Raw genomic sequence first — 25,381 nt, 5'->3', positions numbered from 1 at the left:
AAAAAGTTTACCCGTAATTTAATTAACTCAATTACTGTGATTGTAACTGCGCTTAATATCATACGCAATGATAACATTATCGTTACGTAACGGGCTGTTACATTTTATGGTATCAGAGCAGTTTCTTAGGGAACTCTGAATGTTGTATGATTGTGGTAAGTGCTGTATAGTTGTACATAGACTCTTATTGATTACTGCACATGTGATTCCTTAGTGTGGGTCTGATCAGCCCATTCCTTCGTGTTATATGTGTGGTCATTATAAGACGCCTTCGTGACAACCCTGGAGCACCTAATGCAAGTCGTAGGCTTGAGGTTGTGACTGCAGTGTTAACTGCTCCACGTACAAAGATGTTTGTAAGTAAATTGGATGTAGTTGAGAACGTAGTGAAAACAAATTGGAGGTATGTCTAACCCTTTTTGGTAGAATGCTATCATACTTGAAGGTGTGGTCTTATGGTTAGTAAGTATGATTGAAATGAGTTGATATTATGATGATAATGTGGTGAATATTCCCTATGTGTATGGAGTAGTTAAAATAATTGAGTATATATGGATTTAGTGGTATAACTTTGACATGGTGGGTGACTTGGAGCCCCGATGAATTTTCGAAAATTTGAATATGTATGCTTAGATACATTAAGGTTAGATAAGAAGGTTATAAGTCCCTTGTGAAGGGCATACACTTGAATGAATTGAGATGTGTGAATGAAGAATTAATTTGAGTCTTCAAAATATGAGTTGAGGAATGTGAGTACCTTGGAAATAATGTGACAATGATGTGTTAGGTACTTCAATGTTGATATATGGGACTTGAGTCCATGATGGTTTAATATTGACCGAACATAAGTGAGGATATCATAATGTATCGAGAGTACAATGTAAGAAGTTGAGAAAAAAATTTCCATGGATGGCATTAGACAAAGTTTATTGAGAGTATGACGGTCCATAATGGGATGATGGTTTGACTTGACGAATGTGTCATGAGGGAAACAAATGTGATATGAGAAAGTATGACTAAATGTTGTGTACTAATGGTATTAGTATGCTTTTATAAGGTCGAGTAGTTGTGATTTGTTTATGATGTGATCTGATTATATGTGTGCATTGATGTATAGGATTTTACTTGGGAATGGCTCCTTGATAGAGGTTCAGGTGGTATAATGCATGAGAAAATTGTCCCATAAGTGTTGTTCTTGGAAATTCCAAGGGGTGATTGTTGTATTTTGAAATGGAATAATTGCTAAAGGATGTTTGTAAGGGGTAGTGAATAATACATAATGGCCGGATGGCCTGTCTAATTACTCTGATGAATAGATGGATGATACTCCTGTGATGGCCTAAGTGCCAGTATATATATATACCCTTTGTGAAGGCCTGAGTGCCTATATATTTATGTGCTGTAATAAATTATTAAATTCTTTGGTAAAAGGATAATTATGTTGAATGAAATCCTCGATGAGGGGAAGTATCTGAAGAGATTGTCTCTTTGGAGTGTCATTGGATGCTCAATCTGGTATGAGATTCATGATGGAGTCCCGGTGTACAAGTTACACAATAGTATACATGTTGGTAATAATGTGACAATAAAGGTTGTCCTGGGTTTTCCTTGTGGATTAAATCCTAAGAGGTGTTGCTCTTGGAAGTCCCAGGCGAGCACCGCTCGAAGTTGAGACTTACCTTGCGGTCCTTGATCGCTGACTGCGTGGACTAGTAAGTGTTGGCACTCCTTGTGTCGTAGAGAAGTATTGAGAGAAAAGTGATGGTGTTTCAATGAAACAGAAATTCTACAGTCACATAGAGGAAGGATTATTAAGAAGGTTTATGGATTACTCTACGGTGTTGAGCATAGTTGCTATGAGTCATGTTAGACAATGGATTAGAACTGTAACTGAATACGGGTACTGTTAAGAGTTGTGAAATATGTGCCGATGTATGAGAAAGATGATGGAATCGTGTGGTAATGATTATGTTATGGACTAGGACTGATGATTAGCCAAGTGAAATAAATAGGCAAACTGAAGAATCGTATTGAATGATGAATGAGTAGATTGTTTGAGGAAAGAACCATATCTAAGAAGTCGTAGTGGATTATGCATATATGAGATATAACTAGTATACCATTATGTTTCTATATAAAACATTTTTGCCGTTTAATACAGATGTGATATGAATTTTGTTATCTCTGCGCGGCTTATATGCCTGGAGTGTGTGTCTATCTCCGTATGGATTATGTTCCCGGAGACTAGTATTATCTTGTATAAGGAATGTGATAGGAAAAGTAGGCTGTGTCAGTGGGACTGTAGTGCCGCTGATAGTGTGTTACCTCTTCTTGCGTGAATTATAAGGGCAGATTCTCTGATCGGTGGGTAATTGCACCTGGTGGGGCCATGAGGACAGCAAGAGCTCGAGAGGTTACACTCGGGATGTTTTTACCCACAGCATTGGAGGATTGTATCGTATGAGGAACGCAAGAGGTGGATTAGGATAATCCTAAGTGAATAATGGTGTGTTAAATGGAATACAATATGTGAGTTTCCATGAGATGGTATTTTGAAGTATGATGTTTGATTACTTGGAGATGTGTAGGTGAGTATACCAAGTGTGGGAATATGAAACTTGAGAAATAAATTGTAGAAGCCTCTCCGTATGTGAAGGGAATAAAGAATTGTGTAATACTGATGGATTGAGTCAAGGTCTTCTGGGAAGACTTGTGATGAAGAGATGTTAAGTTGGTGGCCTGATGGCCTTTCATAAGAGGTAAACGTGATGGAGTCAAGTATCAATGTGTGACGACCACTGGTCAATAAAATTTGTGTTAAAGGAAATAAAAGTGTGTTGTCTCTGCCTTGGTGGTAGAGTTACTAATGGAGTATTGCATATGTGATGTATGGTGAGAGACGTGTTGGAAATACACAATGTTGATGTTGTTTTGGCTAGGTATCATGATACATTCATTATCATGAGGTTGTAGTAATTTGAAATATTTTGAGAGACTTTTATACCACTGATATTGAATTGTGAGAGTAATGACATTGATGAACTTAGTTCCTTATGATAGAACAAGTAAGTTTATAAAAATCCCCATGTGATGGGACTTAATTGTAATTGATGTGATATGATATGTTTGAATGGCACATGAATGGTGAAATGAAATGCTTATGAAATTGAAGAATACATGAAGGAAATGCGTGTGGGATCTATATTGAGATTATAGAATAAGATGTAAACCTAGTAGTTGATGGAAATCTTAGGCATAGTGCCTTTAAAGTGAAAACCAATGATAAATTGTATGTTGAGCCTTGAGATGGCTAAGTTAATGGCAGGTGTGGCCTTGTATGTAGAAAATCATGAGTGAAATTGGTGGTTTAAGGCTCTGAATTGGCCAATGTTATAAATAGAAATTGTAATGTGTGATCCATATAATAACAGTGAAATGTGTTGAGAAATTGGTTCGCCAACGTGTTTTGGTGGAAGTTAGTAAACCTGAAAGGTCTGATGCAAGTGTAAGGTACATGAATGGTGCCTGTTGTGTATTAGGTGTAGGATTGAAATTGCACGTTGTAGGTTGAAAACCTGAGGAAAATGTATGTGTATTCAACTTGTGGCTAAATGCCGTAAATGGGGATTGTCCCCTCAGAAAATGAAATTGCAAATGAGCGTGAACTAGATGATGACTCAGTGAATTGCAGTAAGAAGCTGTTGAGAGTCCATAACAGTGTGAAATGTGGAATATGATGTATAGAGAAACTGGTTGTTGGATAAAGTTAGACTATGTGATGAGTGTTGCTAAAAAGGAATTCCCTGAGGAAAGTGCTAGAGTTCATTAGAATAAAATTAAATTGATGGTTAAGTATAGGATGAAATGTGTCAGTGATTGATAGTTGCCTGTGAGGCACGAAGTGTATTGGAATAGATATGATCGTATGTGGATCTGTTGTCGAGCTAAACATGTTAGCAGAATCTTCAAAAAAAAATTTGGGGTCTATATGTAATATAACCCAACTTGTGAAAATGAAATAGTGATGCAGTTGAAATTTGCAACTGCGATGTATGCTCCGGTTGTTCACATATGGTGGCACCGGATGATGTTGAAATCGGGAAGGATTAAAGACTCCCATTGGGCCTTTGAAATGCTGGGCCATTGTGAAATGAGGCTCAAAAGCCCGTATGTTTGGAAAAGTTACTTGAGAACGGGAGACAGAGATCTCCCGGCTGTATCTTGAGCTAGCATAAATGTATGATCTAATTTTGCGGATAAAATTCCAAAAAGGTGGGGTGAATATAAAACCTCGTAAATCTAAATATGAAATTATATGCTATAATGTAGGTTAAAAGGGAAGGATTAGTGAAAATCCGGAAATTAAGACCAAACTGTGTGAAAAGGGCAAAATGGTAAATTACCAAACACGTATCTCTAGGCATGAAAAATTGAGTAGAAGACCTCAAATAGTAAAAATAATGCCGAAATTGGATCCAGAACGAAAAATCGAGTGGGAAGGCAAGTTTCAAAAATTTTGGGTGAATAGTGATTTTTCGGTGTAAAATACTGCGATAGAACTGTACCGATAAGTGTGAAATTTTGATCAGTATTTTTAGGAATCAAAAATATGACGCGAACCAGAAAAATATGTAGGTTATGAATTTGTGGTTTAAATTAGGTGATTAATTAAAGTTAAATCGCATGTGAGACCCACCTATGACTTAAGTGACTTATATGTCACCATTTCTACACCTTCTCTCTCCTAGTTTCTTCTTCTTCCCCGTGTTCTTCTCCTCCATAGCCGTGAGAGACAAAAAAATTCCCATTCCTTGTAACTTCACCAAATCTTAACCGAATCAAGTGAAATTTGTCATGAAATCTATTGGAAATCACCTTCTAAACTCATTGGTAGTTGTCTTAAGCCATGAGTCTCCCTATATTTTGAGAAAAACCCCCATATAGGTCGCGCCCCTTTTGTATAGATTCGTGTTCATGGAGTTGTTGGGCTTGAAATGCAATAAAAATTATTGGTGAAATTATGTTCATAACTTAGGAAAATTGAAGGATGCCATGAAATTGTGATTTTGGGATTGTTGTTAGTATGATGAAATTGGTTGTTTGTGTGTTGGTATATGTAAATGATAGGATTATATGATGAGTGTAAGTGTTAAATTGGATTGAAAATCCTTTGGGATTATATGATGAGTGTAACTTGTTTTAATTGATTACGGAAATGGTTAATGTTTAAAGAAAGGAATGTAATAAAAGAAAAAGTTTACCCGCAATTTAATTAACTCAATTACTGTGATTGTAACTGCGCTTAAAATCATATGCAATGATAACATTACCGGTACGTAACGGGTTGTTACAGTGTTAGTGTGTGGGGACAGTCGTTAATCCTTGCAAGTTGCCAGGCATTACAAGTGGTATCACAACAGGGCCTCTCTTCCAGTACGGTGTGGTTCGAGGACGAACCAGGCGGAAGCTGGTGGGCATGTAATATCCCAAGAGCTGGCAAGGGCAGGGAGTGTTCGCCGGTGCGAAAAGGCACAGACAATGAGCGGCTCATGCCAAATCTTGCAGCTTGGGGGTTCATAAATGAATCGAATCAACACCCGAAAGAGAGGGATTCCAGAGACTGTGTTGGTATGGGACGGTACAGTTAGGAAGGGCCTATAAGAATTAATTGGTACTATCTATACTAACAAGATGCATCTACTTTTCGGTAGCCCGGATCGGAAGAACTCCACAGTTAAGCGTGCTTGACTTGGAGCAATTCTGGGATGGGTGACCTCGTGGGAAGTTTTCCCAGGAAGTGTGCGAGTGAGGACAAAGCACACTGAAAAATCTCGTGTTAGTGTGTGGGGACAGTCATTGATTCTTGCAAGTGACCGGGTGTTACATCAGGATTCCGTTCAAGGACCCCATCGTATAACTCCCGGAATCTTCCGCTCCCAGAGTCGGTCCCACGGCAAAACCCGACCGGAATCCCCAAAGGATATCTCCAGCGGAAGTCCAAACCTACACACATCTAGTGGCCAGAGATCAAACAATTTACACACAACTTGCTCCAAGCATGTGACACAATCAAGCAATAATGCATGAACATTGTAACACCCCGTGTATACCCGGTTTGTTAACATGTCATCGTATTAAGCCATGCTTAATTAAAAATGCAGAATATCTTTTTCTTTTCAATTATGACGTCATTATCCTTACCAAGTTGAATTACTTAATTCATTTCAAAACATTGCCTGTATGTAAATTACAAAAGACAGCTAACTGAAATACCTCATAAATTAAATAACTGAAAGTGGGTCTCTAGTCACGGAACTACAACACGTAGACCAGACAGATCCTGATAGTTTGTACAACGTAAATAAACTTAAACTTCGTCAAATCAATGTGGCATGGATAATCCCCATGCTCACCAACTAAATAGCATACTCATCAAGTCTCAACACAAACGGCATGGTAATGGTAAAAGTATAAAACCAAGCAGGTGTATCAGCATAAACAGCAAGCATGATAATCAACTAAGCTCCGGCCTCCTACCGCTAGAGGTCTCGGCCCCTGGGTTACCTGAACCTGAAATAAGCGCCCCAAACGTGGGGTGAGATCTCTAAATAGAAATCTCAGTAAGGCAAGGGGTCCTCAAGGATCTTCCACCCCAAGCTCACTTGCATGTGCAATATAAGTTCTAAAAATAGTTCAACAGTATAAGTTCCCAAAATAGTGCAATGTAGCAGAAAATCATGTCATGTGTGTCAATACTAATCTAATGGCTAGAGAATGCAGGAATACGTCTATTACCCATACTAGTGCAAGACGCCACTTGCACCCACCCACGGTGTCTCCGTCTTGTATGACGCTACATACTCATGCTAACCGTCGAAGTGGAACAACATATACATATTAAAAGCCATTGCACATAAAGCTCAACAACATTTTCAATTATCAAAGCATGTAAACACAGCATGCATATAAACCATTCCCCCATGGGGTATGGTGGAACCACACAATGGCTAAACCGAGGACACGAAAGCTTACCTTGCAAGCTAATAGTCCAAGCCAAGAGTCCAACCAATCTCAAAGCCTAAACACAGCAAAATCACAATCTGTTTTGGACCAACAATCATATCAATATACAAGCATACAAGCATAAGAGATAAAGACAACGTCTTTCCTTTACTTTCCACGTCTTAAGGCTTATCACAAATCCACAAGCCCTTAATCACTTGATTCTGACTTAGATTAATCATTACAGAAGTCCCACTTAATCAAACTAGGGTTCACAAACCCCAAATATAGTTCTGTATGAACAGTGCAGCTACTGTTCTTCGAAAACCTAGAATATCCGGATATTCATTGGGGGCATATCCGGATATCAATATCTGTATATCTGACTGGCAATATCCGGATATCAATATCCGCATATCTGACTGGCAATATCCGGATATTTCTAACCCAATATCTGGATATTTCGCGGCAGAACCCAGATTCTGCATTTCGCGAGATATCAATCCAAAGGTCCAACTTTTACCGATTACATAAGCTAAAACATGCATTTCTAGGTGTGTTTAGCATTACCCAACCTTAAGTTACCAACTTTAGTTCATTACATGCATCAAGATTTCATTTTTTAACAAAGAAACTCAAGCACAAGGGTGATGATCATACCACAAGCTCAAAACAGAGCAAGAAGGTGCTCTTGGAGCTCACACAACAGCTCCAAGGTACTGACTTCAACAGTGAGCGAAAATGATGATTAAAGGTTGGTCCTTTGCACCAACGATGGCTCCTTGGCACCACCAATGCCAAGTAAAAGGTTCAGACAAGCACCAAGTTCAGAGGCAGCAACTGCACCTCCCCCAAATGGCTCCCACAACCCAGCAAATAGTGACCCTCAACCTCACAATGCACTCTACAAAGTGATTACTTGTTTAGAGATGAAGAAATCAAGAAAAGGTGACAACTTGATCTCAAAAATGGTGAAGAGAAGCAATGAAACAGTGACCAACAGTTCAGCCTCCAAGAGTGTCACGTGTAAGTCTGATATGGCCTACGGTTTTGTGCAATATGTTATATTTATAATGATTTAAGTCATTAACACACATTAATAGCATTAATAGCTATGCTTAGCATTTTAATCCCAAACTTTGGAATCTGGACCTACTCATTTTTCTAAGATTTATCATATTTTTATATTATTTTTCGCAGCACCTTTTCGGTACGCGCTTTTACATAGCCAATATCAGTTCTGGCACCAGTTCTCATTATTTTCACCTGAAACTTGTTTTACAAGTCCTATATAATATTCTAGGAATATTCATGCACTTATTATAATATTCCGGGATACTTCATCGGTACGCATTTATTCCGAGTAGCAGAACCGGTATCTGCACTTTTCGTCAGAAAAGTGACTTTCTGCTTCATTAATCACTTACTATATTTATTTAAGCCTCATAATAATTATTAGGGTCATTATGGAATTATTTCCTAATTTCACATAATTAATTAATTAACTTCCTTAATTAACGGTGCAGGTTCTTACAAACATACATATTCACACAATGTCCAAAGGCACAAAATCCAATCACAACCTTCCACTAGGTGTGATGGAGCACACAGGGGATTAAAACCCAAGTTCCAAAGGTTTACCTCAACTCCAAGCACCATGCTCCAACACGTACGCTCCAAGTTCGATCTTCCACTATGACGTCCGTGAGAGGCAACCTAAATTGATCACAATATTGACCATCAATACAATTTCAATGCAAACCATTCATTTCACACACATCATAAACAGTTAGAATCACCTAGGCCTAATGGCACACAACCTTAAATTCACCTATTTCAATCACATTACTCCTCAACTTAATCACCAATCCACAATTATTCAATAACACCTCAATTTTCCTTCCAACCTTTCCCATGGTTCGAGTTCCTCATAGATGGTACTCCAAGGTTTCCATTCATTCTAACAATTATACACATCATATAATCTCCCATTACTTCATACCAACATACAACCATCCAATTACACTACCCTAACAACAATCCAAAATCACGATTTCATGGCATCATTCAAAATTTCCTAAGTTTTGAACATATTTTCACCAATAATTTTTATTGCATTTCTAGCTCAAATACATCATTCTAAGTCATAATCATCTAATACACATTTTCCATTTGAGATCTCTAACACCACAAATCATCCAATTCCAATCTAGGGCACAAATCAAAAATCTCTTGAATCAATCAATGGAAAGTGTTAAAACTTACTCAATAGGTCGGTCTAGGGCTCCTCCACATCATATCAAACCATTGGAGCACCATACAACTCTATGAACACAAATCTCACACAATGGGTCGCGGTTTTAGGGGAGGTATTTCTCAATTTATAGTGGTTTTCAAGGCTTAATACTACCACCAATGGGTTTGGAAGGTGTTTTCCAACAATTTTCATGACCAACTTGACTTGATTTGGTGATTGGATGATGAAGTTACAAGAAAAGGAATTTTTGCAAGGTTTTGGCTATGGAGGGAAGGGGAGGTCGCGGGAGAGATGAAGGGAATAGTAGAGAGAATCATGTTTTCTAGTAAAAAGGGGGTCACTTTAGTCACTTGGACCATAGGTGGGTCCCACATGCGATTTAACTTTAATCAATCGCCTAATTTCAACCACAAATTCATAACCTACGTATTTTTCTCGTTCATGTCATATTTTTGTTTCCTAAAAATACTGACAATATTTTCACGCTTATTAGTACAATTATACCGCAGTATTTTTACACCGGTAAAATTACTATTCATCAAATTTTCTGAAACTTGCCTATCCATTCGATTTTTCGTCCTGATTCCATTTCCGGCATTATTTTTACCATTTGAGGTCTTCTACTCGATTTTTCATGCCTAGGGATACGTGTTTGGTAAATTACCATTTGCCCTTTTCACATATTTTGGCCCTAATTTCAGGATTTTCACTAATCCTACCTCTCTAGTCAACATTATCACATAAAATATATATTTAGAAATACGAGGTGTTATAGTAGAACTCTCAAAGTTCGACATATCATATGAACCTCGGCAAGCAATTAAGTCACAAGCTTTGACCAACTTTATACTGGAGTTAGCTCCCATCAGGGACGAGCTTGATCCTTCAAATGACATGTGGACGATCTATGTGGACGGATCCTCAAATATCAAGGGTAGTGGAGTCGGGGTGATAATTGAAAGCCCACGGGGAGTGTCCATCGAACATTCTCTGCACCTCAAACTTCAGACCTCTAAGAAATCAAGCTGAATATGACGGTTTTATTGCCGGTCTACTGCAGGAGAAGGAGCATATAGCCAAAAGAATCAAAATTCTTAACGACTCCCAACTCGTAAAAGTACCAAGCTAGCACCAATACATACTAAGAAACAAAAATAGTAGAGCAGACATATTGTCAAAGCTTGCTAGCACCAAAGGCTCAAGAACTCACAGATCTGTGATCCAACAAAGTATCCTGGAACCGAGCTGTATCATGTTAATTATTGCGAGCACGTCAAGTATACCAATAGTAAAAGTAATAATGTCAAGAGTATAGTATAACACCTCTCATTCCAAAGTTTAAATATTAAAATATTAAATGAGAGTTAAAGAGAAGGATTAGTGAAAATCCTGAATATAAGGCCAAAATACAAAGAAAGGGTAAAACGGTAAATTAGCCACGCACACAACCCTAGGAAGGAAATTTAGTAGAAGGTCTTAGATGATAAAAGTAACCCTGAAAATGGATTCAGAACGAAAAATTGAGTGGTTAAGCAAGTTTCAGAAAAATCAGTGAATAGTGTTTTTACCGGGTAAAAATACTGCGGTACGATTGCACCGTAAAACATGCCGATTAAGTTTTGAGCTCTAGGTTTAAAATTTGAGTTATAAATGGTCTATAGAACTAGGAAATATGATTTCTGATAAAATTTGATGGAAGTAAGTTAGTTTGGGGAAGCGTGCCAACAGCGCACGCAACAGCTTAAAACAACATTTTCTCCGAACGACCGGAAAACTCAGGATTCATGTGATCAAGGGTGATTAAAGGACAATGGTTAATGTTAAAAATCAGAGTTTCCTTTATTTTTCCAAAATCCCCAAATTGCAAATGTGTTCTAAGACCTCTAATGTACCTAATAATTAATGGGTGGCACACACAAGGGCCAACAATGCCTTGGGGCACTTACAACCCAACACAGTTTATAGTTATTACACAATTCATATCATACTGCTCACTTGATTAATACTTAATACGTTTCAATCATCAAAGTCTATTTATATGCATTTTCTAAGCATTCACATAATCATAATCCTAAAATTGGCCTGAAGCCCTTCCATCATATTACATCAAGTATCCATGTACAATTACAACATATTACAACTTTCAATTTCATAACTTTAAATTACAACTTGAAACATGAACTTTAAATGACATATACAACCAGACTTAGGCAAAATGACATGAACAAATATGACTACGAATCTCCTCCTACATACATATGGAATGTTCATGCCCTATGTCTAGCCTAAGCCCAATGGCCACCAAAATGCAAAATATAAAAATGTCCTCCAACACTCATCCCACGGGCTTCTTGCCCGCTGCTCCTGTGCCACTGCTACCTCATGAAATAAAGCCCCCAAGAGAGGGTGAGATATACGAATATATCTCAGTAACCCAGAGGTTTTGGAGAAAACTCCGCCCAATGGCTCACTTCGATTCATATAAATAATATACAATAACATCTTGAAAAACGGGATATAGCAAGGGATTTAGAAAAGCTGGGGGAATATAAGGATACAAAATACGACGAAGCTGGAATGGTAGCTACCAATACCACGCAATGTCCTGCCTAATGGCTCGGCATATAAGCCTACGAGTCTCATCCAAGGCGTGTTCCAAGAACATCCAACCAAGGTACCCCCTCCCATCCACATACACCCGAGACTTCCTAGTGTGCTCCTATCTGGATCACACACCACGACCCTAACTCCCTCTCGAAGACCTATCCAGTGGAAGTCCGAAACGCCCGAAGGCAAAACTGTCTACTGGCCAGAGACTCGGTACCTACGTACCAACATACATACTACATGCATGATCATGTTATTCTACACTACTCATATACATTTCCTACCATCACCCTCAACGGGTATGGTGGAACACACAAGGGGATCAAGCCCCGGTACCAAGAGGTTACCTTAATAAGCCTCTTCACTTTGCTCCACAACAGTATATTCTCTGAGCTCGTTACTCACAGAAATGCCTACACAGAGGACATTCCCAATTACTTAAAACTCATACGAATAGATGCAATTACCAATTATACAGCATGATTTCAATCATTTACCTCAATCCCACTTGGTCCAGGACCAAGGCAATCCACCGACTCACGGTTTGGGGTTCAAACCAACGTACGACAACCTACAACAACCATGTACGAATCATCAGTACACGACAATTCTATCAGAACACGAAAAACGTCAAAAACCTCCCTTACACCCTTGTAGGTTCGACCTTTGAAGGCTTATTTTACAATTTATTTTTCTAAATTTTCTTTCTCATTTTATTAAGCATCCTTAGGATACCAAAAGGCCATACCAAGTGCCGTTTTTCATTTTACGTCTTTTGAACGTCGTTTTGCTTAATATCTCACTCTAGGATCCTTTATGACTCTCGACACCATCAATTATTTTTCATTGATTCTCTAACCTTCCAACCACCACACAACCCATCTAAATACCATTTAACACATGATACATCATCCAAGCAATACCAACAACATCAAATCCCTATAATTTCCTAAATGGCCGAATTGTCACCTATGCAATTCCAAAGGATTTTCATTCAATTTTAACCACTCCACACCTCATATAATCGCATTATCTCAATATACAATCATACAACAACTCACCAATCCAATCCTAACACATTTTCAAAACTCAAAGTCATGACAATCTAAAATTTTCTAAGTTAAAAATTCATAATTTTCATCAATAATCTTCATGGCATTTCTAGCTCTAACACATCATTCTAAGACATTATCTTCTAATACACATTTTCCAATTGAGCTCTCTAACATCACAAATCATCAATTTCCCCTTTAGGGTTCATAAACTGAATCCAAAGATTCAACCGTTAAAATGGTGAAGAAACTTACCCAAATGCTAGGCACAAGGCTCCTCCTAAACATACTCCACCATTGGAGCATTTAGAACCTCCATGAACACAAATCTTGCAACGTGAGTCGCGACCTAGGGGAGGGTTTTTCTCAAAATCCAATGGTTTTCAAGGCTCAAGAGTACTACCAATGAATTTAGAAGGTGAATTCCATTGAATTTCAACACAAAAATCAATGGATTTGGTTAGGATTTGGTGGAGTTAGAGAGAAAGGAAGAAAAGTGTGGTGTTTCCATGGGGGATGGGGGTTGGCCGCAGGTTTCAATGGGGAGGGGAGAGAGAATGATGATGAATAGTGACATGGTGTCACATGTGTCAAGTTACTTAAGTGAGGTGGGCCCCACCGCCACCTCACGCGATTTCAAATTCATTTGAATTTCTCTTCGATTTCACTAAACGTCCATAAATTCACAACCTATTTGGAAACTATAATTTTTAATATTAACCATTGTCCTTTAATCACCCTTGAACAGATGAAACCAGAGATTTTCGGTCGTTCGGAGAAAATGCTGTTTTAAGCTGTTGCGCACGCCGTTGGCACGCTTCCCCAAACTAACTTACTTCCATCAAATTTTTTCAGAAATCATATTTCCTAGTTCTATAGACCATTTATAACTCATATTTAAAAGAGTAAATACCCTTTTTAATCCTTGGCAATATCCACAAAGCCCTTTTCAGTCCCTAGAAATAATAAAGGGACAATTTGGTCCCTAAAATAACAAAAAAGATGCCACATTCATCCTCCCGTTAACTCCCACCTAACGGACCAACTAACGGTGCACAGTTGGCACGTTAGTTTGCTAACGCGGTTTGGATGTGGGACATCGTGGAAGACGAGACGACGATGTTTTGATCCCTGTCAAAACCACGAGGGCCGTTTTGGTCCATGTCAAAATGCACGAGGACGTTTTTAGTCCCTGATAAAAAGCACGGGGCCCTTATTAGTCCCTAACCAGAGAAAAATAGGCACATGACTTCATTGCTTTTCTCTGCAGTCCAATTTTGCAAAACAGAAGTGCATTACATCAGAAACAGGAGTGCAATCCGTTTGTTCATCACAAAGTAATTAAACTAAATTTCATCACTAAGTAAAATACTCCTTCTTGGCATTTTATTTCAATGAAGTTTGTGTTTCTAATTGAAGTTTCAGCCTTATTAACGATCATTCATTTATTTTTCAATGCTAATTAAGCTTTCCACTTTGTTAAAAGGGATTCTTGGCTCTTGCAAACAACTTTTACGATCCTAGATTACTATGAACTGCTTTAATTCTCTTAGTCTGTATAAGACATAGCGTTATGCGATTTACGAACAATATCTTCAGTAGTGTAGCATTACAATTATACTATTTATTTTTCTATAAAAAATAATTGCATGATTGTTGATATTTAAATACAGAGAAAAATCAGAGAAGAAGCCAGGTAAATGATTGTTGATAATTGCAATGCATGGCAGTTGACTGGACTGCATCAGTTGTTAGTTCTCAGCCACATGAAGGCAACTTGAGAGAAAGCAACCCACCTCCATCAAATCCACAACAGGCAAATGAGCTGTTGAGTAAGGAAACAATGAATGCAGCAATCAGTGGCACATGAAGCAGATTATTGGCGTTCATGAGCACACCTGGTTTTAGGCCACCAAGGCATGCCTCAAGAAAATGACCTGCTGCTGTATATGACCTGGGAGTAGTGCATGAGCCAACTAAGAAGGGTTTATTATTATGTGACTGACTTTTTTTGAAAATTCTGGCCATTATGTATTTGGAGGCCTTATTATGTCAATTTTTTTTTTTTTGTGAATTCTGGCCATATTGTATTAGAGGCCTTTCTTTTAATTCCTGGCAATTAGCTTTATTTTGTAATGCATTATTGTACATCCATGTCTTCAAATATAATGATACTCAAATCATGTTCCAGCTATTATGTTTCACAGGGTTGATGAATGTTTAAGTTTACTATTTTTTATGTTTTTTTAACTAATATACGTAGTTGTAGTTCTTGTACATCCATGTCTTCTGGTTTAACAAATTGGACTGTGTAACATCCCGCCTAATTAGGAAATTATATAACTTGCACTTAGGGATGTGGAACATGATTAAAATTTCGAAGTAAATTGAGTAGAGTGGGATTAATTTAAGTAGGAAAAAATTATTTTGTGGTTGTTAGTGTAAGTGAGCATATGTGAATATTTTAAGAGATTTATGACACTATTAAGAAGGGGTAGAATTACAATTAATTATAATATAAGTAGGAATTCTAATTACTACCTAGTGGAAACATGAATTAATAATTAATATGCATATATTTTATGTGACAAGTGAACCTTTCATGAATTAATAAATAATATGTACACATTTCATGTGATAAGTGAACTTAAGTAAATCACTCACAAAATCTGTATACTTGCCATGGATTGGTCAAAAGGTGGCCACATGGCAATTCCTATCCATCTTTAATCCACCAACACTTGCACCAATTAGAAGAGAGAACTTTTGTTGCATGAATGCCTATTGCCCATAGCATCCACATCACTACCCTAGCACCTATAAGGACCAAAAGCCATCTTATCCTTCTTATTTTTCCTTCCTTGCTGTAACCGTGAATCAGAAATTAGGACAATTTCTACTCTCCCTATGCGCTGATTGGTGATGCAATAAGCTAACCTTATCTTTATTTTTAAACTCAACCACATATCCTTCTTTCTAGTTTCCTCCATGCGCAAGGCAAAGACCATCTTTAGAAAAATAAATTGCTTCTCTTTGATTCAGCACACAAAACCGTATACAACATGCAAGCCTCTACCCTTCCCCTCTGGCTCAAACGACGCATAACTTGGAGGAGATGAAATGCCTCCTTCGATCTTTACTCATTCTTACCGGGACCGACCCAGAGTGAGGTCCACACTGTGTGCACTTGGTACATCTCTGTTTGTAAATCTTCCCCTACATGCAGCGGCAACTGACCCCCTTTTTGGAGCCTAGGAAGAGCATAGGTGATACTCAGGGTGTGGAGATTATTCCCTGCAAATACCTAGAGAGAAGTTTAGGTCACATGTGAGTAGAGGTAAACTGAACCTTAAGCCCTTTTAATTTCATCTATTCGGCCTGTATGGACATTAATAAGAAAGTGAAATTTTGTCATCCTCTTCCTTTCCTTGGTTCGGTTGGACCTGATCAAACGAGGACATGAGGTGCTCTTCTGTTCTGTATTCGATGGTAACCGTTTGATGTTGATGACGATCCCCTTTGCATGCATATTGGTAGATCGATTTCTCGCATAGGAGGAGGGGGAAGGTACTGTTTCACTTTTGGTTGATGCATTGGATATGTCCGGAACATTTTGGTACGTTTGAGGAGGTAAAAGATCAAACCTCTCACTTCTCTTTCATTCTCTGTTTCAGTTGCCACGTGTAGCCTAGGAAATTCTATGTTTTTAGCAATTGTCAGCAGGGAAACCGTAGCCTGTGGTGTGGTTGAGCACAAAGGAACGAAATTTGGGAGCTTGGAAATGGCTCCCTATAGAATTCATGAAAGATGAAACTGTCCTTGAATTAAAAAAAAATAAAAAATAAAAAAAAATAAAATAGCCCTTGCATGTGCTTAAGAATATGTAAACAGAAAGCTGTATGCCTCTCTAGTGCACTTTAGTTATTGTAAATCAGTTTATGTAAACGTATAGGGAATCATGAAATGAATTCTGATTTTGTAATACTTGTATTTAGGTGTGCAAATCTCGTAGGGAATGGACCTTGTTGTTTTTCTGCACTTGTAGATAAATGGTAAATAAAATTTAGATCGGAAAGTTAATAATTATTAGAAGCCTTGTTCATGCTTAAGAAACCGATTTAGGGGTAGGAAATAACTTTCCTTCATTTTGTTGAGCTTCACCTTAAAGTAGAAAGACTTATTAAGGATTACATGGGTTTAATGGTTGAAAATAACCTGCTCTTAGTTTCTTTAGCACACCTCAAACCGTGGAGTATATTACACGTAATAGATAAATTTGGAAGCACTTAGCAATCATGGAAACCGAATAATTATGGTGATTTGTTTACCTTGCGGTGTCTCAAAATATTTCATACTGTTTTTAAACCCTTTTAATTCTGGTATTTTATTTATAAAACTATTATGCTGTCAAATTCGGATTTTTGGGCTGAAATTTTAGGCATTTTGCCGAGTTCTATTTCCGGAGCTACGGAACTCCGATTGGGCTATATTTTATATGTATGTGTAGCCTCAGATGTGCACTTCCTTCGTAACAAACAAAATTTTTGTAAACTGTTAAGACCGATTTTATATAAATTTTGTAAGTCAGGCAGGTTTAAGAAGAAAGTTTCATTTTCGCAGCAATGATTGTATGCAGAATTTTAGTTGTTTAACCTATGGGTTCTGACTTAAGTTTTACACATAAAGTATTTTATGAAAACCTTTGCTGTACCTATGCGGGAACCGATTCAATTATTTTACACAAATATTTCACACAAATTATTTTAAATTAATGGCAGAAAATTCGCTTAGTATGTGGACTTGGAAACCGATCACAAATCAAGGATTAGGAGGATGGGACAACTGTGTAATATATAGAGAATAAAAGTAATAAATTCTGATTCCATGTATGTGTTTGTTTAGGTGCACAAGCTCTTAGATAATTGGACTGTTCGATGATGTTTGGAATGCTTGAGTTAAAAGTAAAAGTGCCAAGGTAAGTGTCTGGTGGCATTACCTTCTGTGACTGCTAGCTAGTGCATGGATTATGAATTGTTGCTCTCATGTTTTGGATTTGGATTCTGTATACGATATTCGTATTCTGTTCATGGATATAATATGCTGGATATTCTGTTGAGGAGAATAATTGTTATACAACATTCTGATATTGGAATCCATGAGATATATGTATCTTGATTATTATCTAGTCATGCATATACACCTCATAATGCATTTGTTTCTTTTGTGTGTGAAGCATATCATGGCATACATGCACAAATTTCATGCTACACATGGACTAGAATATTTATATAAATATGTATACGATTGAGCACGCATCATATAGGCATACCTCGGTACCAGGGCAGGGGACACTTGGCTTCCGTCCGCATAGGTTACAGTTGGAATCCTTCTGTTGGAGCCACCCAGGATTATCCACTGTATTTGTTAGTGTTACGTGCACAGTAGTGCTATGAACGTACACTTCTGGCATTATATACGTACTGTGATTATGATTCAGTGTTACGTGCACAGTAGTGCTATGAGCGAACACTTCTGGCGTTATATACGCACTATGAAAATGGTTAGTACTTGACGGATTTGAACTGATGATGTGACTGTTTTGTAATTCTGTATTTAGTTAGTACTGTTGCATTACTGGTTTTGTTGCCACACTACTGGGATTTTTCTCACCCCTTTGGGGCTTCTATTTTTACAAAATGGCAGGAGGACGGAAGAGCATTGGAAGACATGATAATATGGATATTTGTTGTTATGTGCTGCTGTATGGACTATTGCTATTGCTGTTTATTTGATGGATGACTGTATTAAATTGAGTAGTTTGGATTACTGTTGAATTATGGTTTTATTACTGTTTTAAGACTTTTGTGATCAGCAAGTATTTTGAAAACAAATTCCTGAAACATTTTGCGAAAATAATTTCTGAGATTTTTGAATGCTGATTTTCTAAACAGATTTAACGAGCACTTTACAAGTTATATTTAGTGGGGCTACAGACCTCCGATTTGCTTATATTTTATATGCACGCGAAGCCCCACGTGTCTATTTTCAGATTATGTAAAAGTTACAATGGAATTTTGAAAACTGGATTTTATACGAATTTTGCAAGACAGCAACGTCTGCCAGGAAAATAATAATTTCAGCAAGTTAAGAATTTTGAAAGTATACTCTGATTTTTGTAAGTAAACCGATTTCAACTATGTGTTTAAATTAGGAACGTCAAATTGATTTTTCAGTACATAAAATTGTGACGAACGAACTCTAATTCCGCTTAGCAAACAACTCTCTTGGATGCATACAAGGGAGGATGTTACAGACTGCATACGAATCCAATTTAATGTCATATTCCTGTTTTGCAAAATTTGATTGCACTCCTGTTTCTGATGTAATGCACTTCTGTTTTGCAAAATTGGACTGCATAGAAAAGCAATGAAGTCATGTGCCTATTTTCTCTGGTTAGGGACCAATAAGGGCCCCGTGCTTTTTGTCAGGGACTAAAAACGTCCTCGTGCATTTTGACAGGGACCAAAATGGCCCTCGTGGTTTTGACAGGGACCAAAACGTCGTCATCTCGTCTTCCACGGTATCCCACATCCAAGCCGCGTCAGCAAACTAACGTGCCAATTGTGCACCGTTAGTTGGGCCGTTAGGTGGGAGTTAACAGAAGGATGAACGTGGCTTCTTTTTTGTTATTTCAGGGACCAATTTGTCCCTTTTTTATTGCTAGGGACTGAAAAGGGCTTCGTGGATATTGTCAGGGACTAAAAAAGGTATTTACTCTATTTAAAACCTAGAGCTCAAAACTCAATCGGCACGTTTTACGGTGCAATCGTACCGCGATATTTTTACCCGGTAAAAACACTATTCACTGATTTTTCTGAAACTTTCCTAACCACTCAATTTTTCGTTCTGAATCCATTTCCAGGGTTACTTTTATCATCCGATACCTTCAACTAAATTTCTTTCCTAGGGTTGTGTGCATGGCTAATTTATCGTTTTGCCTTTTCTTTGTATTTTGGCCTTATATTCAGGATTTTCACTAATCTTTCTCTTTAATTCTCATTTAATATTTTAATATTTAAACTCAGGAATGCAAGGTGTTATAATCACCCCACCTTTTAGAATTTTGTCTGCAAAATTAAATCATACATGTCTGCTAACTCAGGATACATCCGGAGAATCTCATCCTCCCGTTCCCAAGTAGCCTCCTCAAGTGTACGTCCTTCCCATTGAATCTTTAACATTGGAATAATTTTACTTCTAAGCCTCTTTTCACTGCGGTCAAGGACCTCAATATGACCTACAGGAGTCTTTAAATTTTTTCTAATCTCAATGTCATCCGGTATTACCACATGTGATTCATCCGGAATATAGCGTCGCAGTTGCGATACATGGAAAACATCGTGCAAATTCGACAACTGAGGGGGCAAGGCAAGATGATAGGCCACTAATCCTACTCTTTTCATTATCTGATACGGCCCAACAAACCGAGGACTCAGCTTCCTCACGCCCAATGCACGTCCAACACCCGTAACTGGAGATAACCGCACAAATACATGATCACCTTCTTCAAATTCCAGCGATCTGTGTCTATTATCATAATAACTTTTCTGCCGATTCTGTGCCTGTTTAAGTTTTTCTCTGATCATTTCGATCTGTACTGTAGTTTCTTGCACAAAATCCGGCTCAAATCTCTCTTTATTACCTACCTCAGTCTAACAAGTAGGAATACGACATCTCCGTCCATACAATGCCTCATACGGTGCCATGCCCAGACTGGAGTGAAAACTGTTATTATAAGAAAATTCCACCAGTGATAAATACATGTCCCAAGCAGTGCCCTGCTCCAATGTGCAAGCTCTCAGCATATCCTCAAGTGTCTGTATGGTCCTCTCAGTCTGACCATCAGTCTGCGGATGATACGTAGTGCTCAGCCTGAGCTGAGTGCCAAAAGCCTGCTGCAAGGCTCCCCAAAAATGAGAAATAAATTTCGGGTCCTGATCACTAACAATGCTAACCGGTATCCCGTGGAGCCTTACAATCTCCTTTACATATAACTTTGCTAATTTCTCCGTAGAGAAGTCCACTCGCACTGGCAGAAAATGTGCAGACTTCGTAAGCCTGTCCACTATAACTCAAATTGAATCGTGACCAGCCTGAGTCCGAGGCAAACTAACAATGAAATCCATAGAGATGCTCTCCCATGTCCACTCTGGTATATCCAACGGCTGAAGTAAACCGTCAGGTTTTTGATGTTCTATCTTAACTTTCTGACAAATTAAGCACCTTGACACATACTCAGCAACATCCTTCTTCATCCCAGGCCACTAGAACTTAGTTTTCAGATCTTGATACATTTTTGTGGCACCTGGGTGGACAGCATACTGACCCTTATGGGCCTCAGTCATTACCTCCTCTGCTAACTCCTTGGGCACAACAATCCTGACCTGATACAATAATAACCCTTGTTCATTCAAAGATATCCCACTCTGCCCTTTCAAATACTTGACACTGTCGTTCCGTACCTGCGTTTCTTTAATTTTCTCATGTAATTCATTTTCCACCCGTAGACACTCAAATTCATCCATCCTGCCTACAAAGACATCCGTCAATTTCAAATCATGGAATTGTTCAATCACTTCATTACCCACAACATCATCTGGGACACATTAACAGACTTCCTACTCAAGGCATCAACCACCACATTAGCTTTACCGGATGATATTTCAATTCAAAATCATAATCCTTCAAGAATTCCACCCATCTCCGCTGTCTCATATTTAGCTCTTTCTGATCAAACAAATATTTCACTCTTGTGATCACTGAACACAACAAATTTCATCCCATACAGAAAATGCCTCCAGATTTTCAAGGCAAATCCAATAGCAGCAAGCTCCAAATCGTGCGTCGGATAATTCTCTTCATGAGGCTTCAATTGTCTAGAAGCATAAGCAACCACTCTCCTCTCTTGCATCAATACACACCCGAAACCTTTCTTGGAAGCATCACAGTATAATTCAAACTCACCTTCCGGATCGGGGAGGGTCAACACAGGAGCAGTAGTCAATTTCTCTTTAAGGTCCAGAAAACACCTCTCACATTCTTGGGTCCACACAAAAGGAGTATCCTTTCGTGTCAATCAGGTCAACGGCAGTACCATAGTGGAAATCCCCTCAATAAATCTTCGATAATATCCAGCAAGACCTAGAAAGCTCTGGATCTCAGTAACAGTCTTTGGTCGTTCCCAGTCAATTACCGCATCAATTTTATTCGGATCCACAGCAACACCCCTAGCAGAGATAACATGACCCAGAAATTGCACCTCAGATAACCAGAATTCACATTTAGACGGTTTCGCATACAACTTTTTATCATTTAATATCTGCAACACAGTCCTCAGATGCTCTGTATGCTCCTCCTCACTCTTAGAATAGATCAAAATGTCATCAATGAACATAATCACAAACTAGTCCAAATACGTTTTAAAGATGCGATTCATATAATCCATGGACACTGCCGGGGCATTAGTAAGCCCAAAAGGAATCATCTGATACTCGTAGTGTCCGTATCTAGAACGAAATGCCATTTTAGGCACATCCTCCAGTTTAATCTGAATCTGATGGTATCTGGACCGAAGATCAATCTTAGAAAATACACAGGCACCCGTCAACTGATCCAGTAAATCATCAATACGCGGCAATGGGTACCTATTCTTAACCGTAACCTTATTCAATTGTCGGTACTCAGTACACAGTCTCATGCTTCCATCCTTCTTTTTCACAAATATTACCGGTGCTCCCCACGGAGACACACTCGGTCTGATAAAATCCTTTGCAGACAGGTCCTCAATATGTTCCTTCAACTCAGCCAACTCCAGTGGCGACATCCGATATGGAGCCAAAGAAATAGGCCCCACACCAAGCAACAATTCAATCGAGAACTCAATCTCTCTCTCATGTGGAAATTCCGGTATCTCATCAGGGAATACATCCACAAACTCATCAACCACCGGAATAGTAGAAATCTCTATCTCCTTACCACCCATCAATCTACCCAAGAAAATATAACCCTGATCCCCAACCTTCAAGGCTTTAACAGCTTGACACATAGACAGAAAGGGAGATGTAGTAACCGAGGGCTTCTCGTGAGATAAAATCAACCTCTTGCCGCAACAATCAATCATTGCGCAGTTTTGATATAACCAATCCATGCCCAATATCAAATTAACAGAGGCCAGGGGCAAGATAATCAAGTCAATAGTGTAGCCCCTGCCTTCATAGATAAACCCCACCTCTTTACAAATAAAGGAGGAATCACTAACCTCTCTTGTAGCCGTAGTAATACGCATAGGGGAAATCATCCGTGATACTTTTAACCCCAACCCCTTAGCAACATATTCTGCCACAAACGAATGCGTAGCTCCCGAATCAAACAACACAGACAAATCAATATTTGAGATAAAAATTATACCTTTAACCAGATTAGGTGCCTTCTCTGTTTGCTGCACATTTGTAGTATAAACACGCCCGACCGTAGGAGCAGATGGCAAGGCCTGCAGATTTGCAGTCTGCTCAGTATTACTGTAACAATTGTTGGCATAATTCCCCACCTTACCACATTTAAAACAAGCATTTGGAGCCGCAGTACAAGGGCTCTGATGAAACCTTTTACATTTCTCACATCGAGGATTAGAATTTCTTTCATTAAACCCACTTCTCTAACCACCACCCCTCTTGAACTGACCCGGAGGGGCTGCCTTTCCTGCCACCCCCTACCTTTATTATTATTCTGATGGTAGCCACGTCTGTTATTATTACCAGAAGGACCAGATGTCCTCGCAGAGCTAGACTTCGGATATCTGTTATAAACACTTTCAACCCTTTTGCACTGGGTCACTAGATCAACAAAATTTCTCATCGCAGTATTAGACATCCTCTTAGCAATCTTCTCATTCGGACCTCTATGAAACTTAGCAGATAAAAACTCAGGAGTCGGCAGCACACCCCCGTAATTTGCAAATTTTACTAATTCATTAAACTTCGCCACATAGGCATCAACAGTCACGGTACCCTGTACCAATTTCTCAAACTCACCCTGCTTAGCTTCCCAAACATCCCTGGGAAAATACTCTTCATGGAATAGTCTTTCAAATAAAGCCCAAGAAATTTCTTCCCCCTGAATAATAAAAGGGCGAGATGCATTGTACCACCACTCGTGGGCATCTCCATCAAGCATGTAAACATAATACAGTAATCTCTGGGGATCCTGACACCCCATAACCTCGAATATTTTTTCCATACCCATCAACCAGGTTGTCATAACCTTCGGGTCCCTTGACCCCTTAAAATGCTGGTGGTTTATGCTTTATGAAAGAAATGAGTCTCTGCTCATCAGTACCAACAAATACTTGCCCAGCAACCCTAGACGACTGAGCCGTAGCAGAAGGATCCACAGAAGGCTCTGGGATATAAGTAGGATCAGTAGTGTGGTGACTAGCCTCACCAGACTGATGACTAGCACCACTCCCCTCCTGGTGAGGTGTAACAGATGGCGTACGGGTGTGAGTCTCCGTAGCCGTATGTGGAGGAGAATCATCCCTCATGTTCCGAGCCCTATCTGCCCTCATATCATTCATGAAGGCGTGCATCATATCTTGATTATTTTTCATCAGGGTCTCGGTCATATTTCTACTCACAGAAGTCTCTTCCTGCAGAGCATTTAGAACTGCAATAATAGGATCTGGTGCTGCTAGACGACCTGCACCTCGATTTCCACGGCGACCTCGTGCCCTACTCATGATATATGTACATGTAACACAAAGGAATGAGCTGATCAGACCCACACTGAGGAATCACATATACATTAATCATAAACAGTTCACCTATCCAAACATGGTTCGGTCCTTATTTTTCTACGGAAAAACTGCATTCTACAAGCCTCCCATCTTTTGATATGTTATTCTACACTCAATTACCTTTCTAGGTAGCTATCACATGAATTATTTCGATCTCGTTTGCTCCAGATATCGCCGTTTGAAGTTGGACAAGCAAAGCTGCCAGCCAACCCCAAAACAGCTCCAAACATAGGGGAGGTTTTTGACATTTTTCGTGTTCTGATAGAATTGTCGAGTATTGATGATTCGTATGTGGTTGTTGTAGGTTGTCGTACGTTGATTTGAACCCCGAACCGTGAGTCGGTGGATTGCCCTTGGTCCTAGACCAAGTGGGATTGAGGTAAGTGATTGAAATCATGCTGTATAATTGGTAATTGCATCTATTCGTATGAGTTTTAAGTAATTGGGAATGTCCTCTATGTAGGCATTTCTGTGAGTAACGAGCTCGAAGAATATATTGCTGTGGAGCAAAGTGAAGAGGCTTATTAAGGTAACCTCTTGGTATTGGGGCTTGATCCCCTTGTGTGTTCCACCATACCCGTTGAGGGTGATGGTAGGAAATGTATATGAGTA

General features: G+C 38.8%; 1 long non-coding RNA gene across 1 annotated transcript; it reads left to right on the top strand.

The window, feature by feature from the left end:
- Positions 1 to 15,776: 15,776 nt before the first annotated feature.
- On the top strand, positions 15,777 to 18,831 carry LOC133298328 (uncharacterized). The gene is made up of 3 exons (XR_009749783.1): positions 15,777 to 16,548; positions 17,821 to 17,893; positions 18,622 to 18,831. It is a non-coding gene; the product is annotated as an uncharacterized LOC133298328 (long non-coding RNA).
- Positions 18,832 to 25,381: the final 6,550 nt, after the last annotated feature.

Source organism: Gastrolobium bilobum, unplaced genomic scaffold, assembly GCF_033153095.1.
Source record: "Gastrolobium bilobum isolate Gb01-03AN ecotype WA unplaced genomic scaffold, APGP_CSIRO_Gbil_v1 utg24412, whole genome shotgun sequence".
Taxonomy (NCBI): Eukaryota; Viridiplantae; Streptophyta; class Magnoliopsida; order Fabales; family Fabaceae; genus Gastrolobium; species Gastrolobium bilobum.
This window is presented reverse-complemented; position numbering and strand designations above follow the sequence as displayed.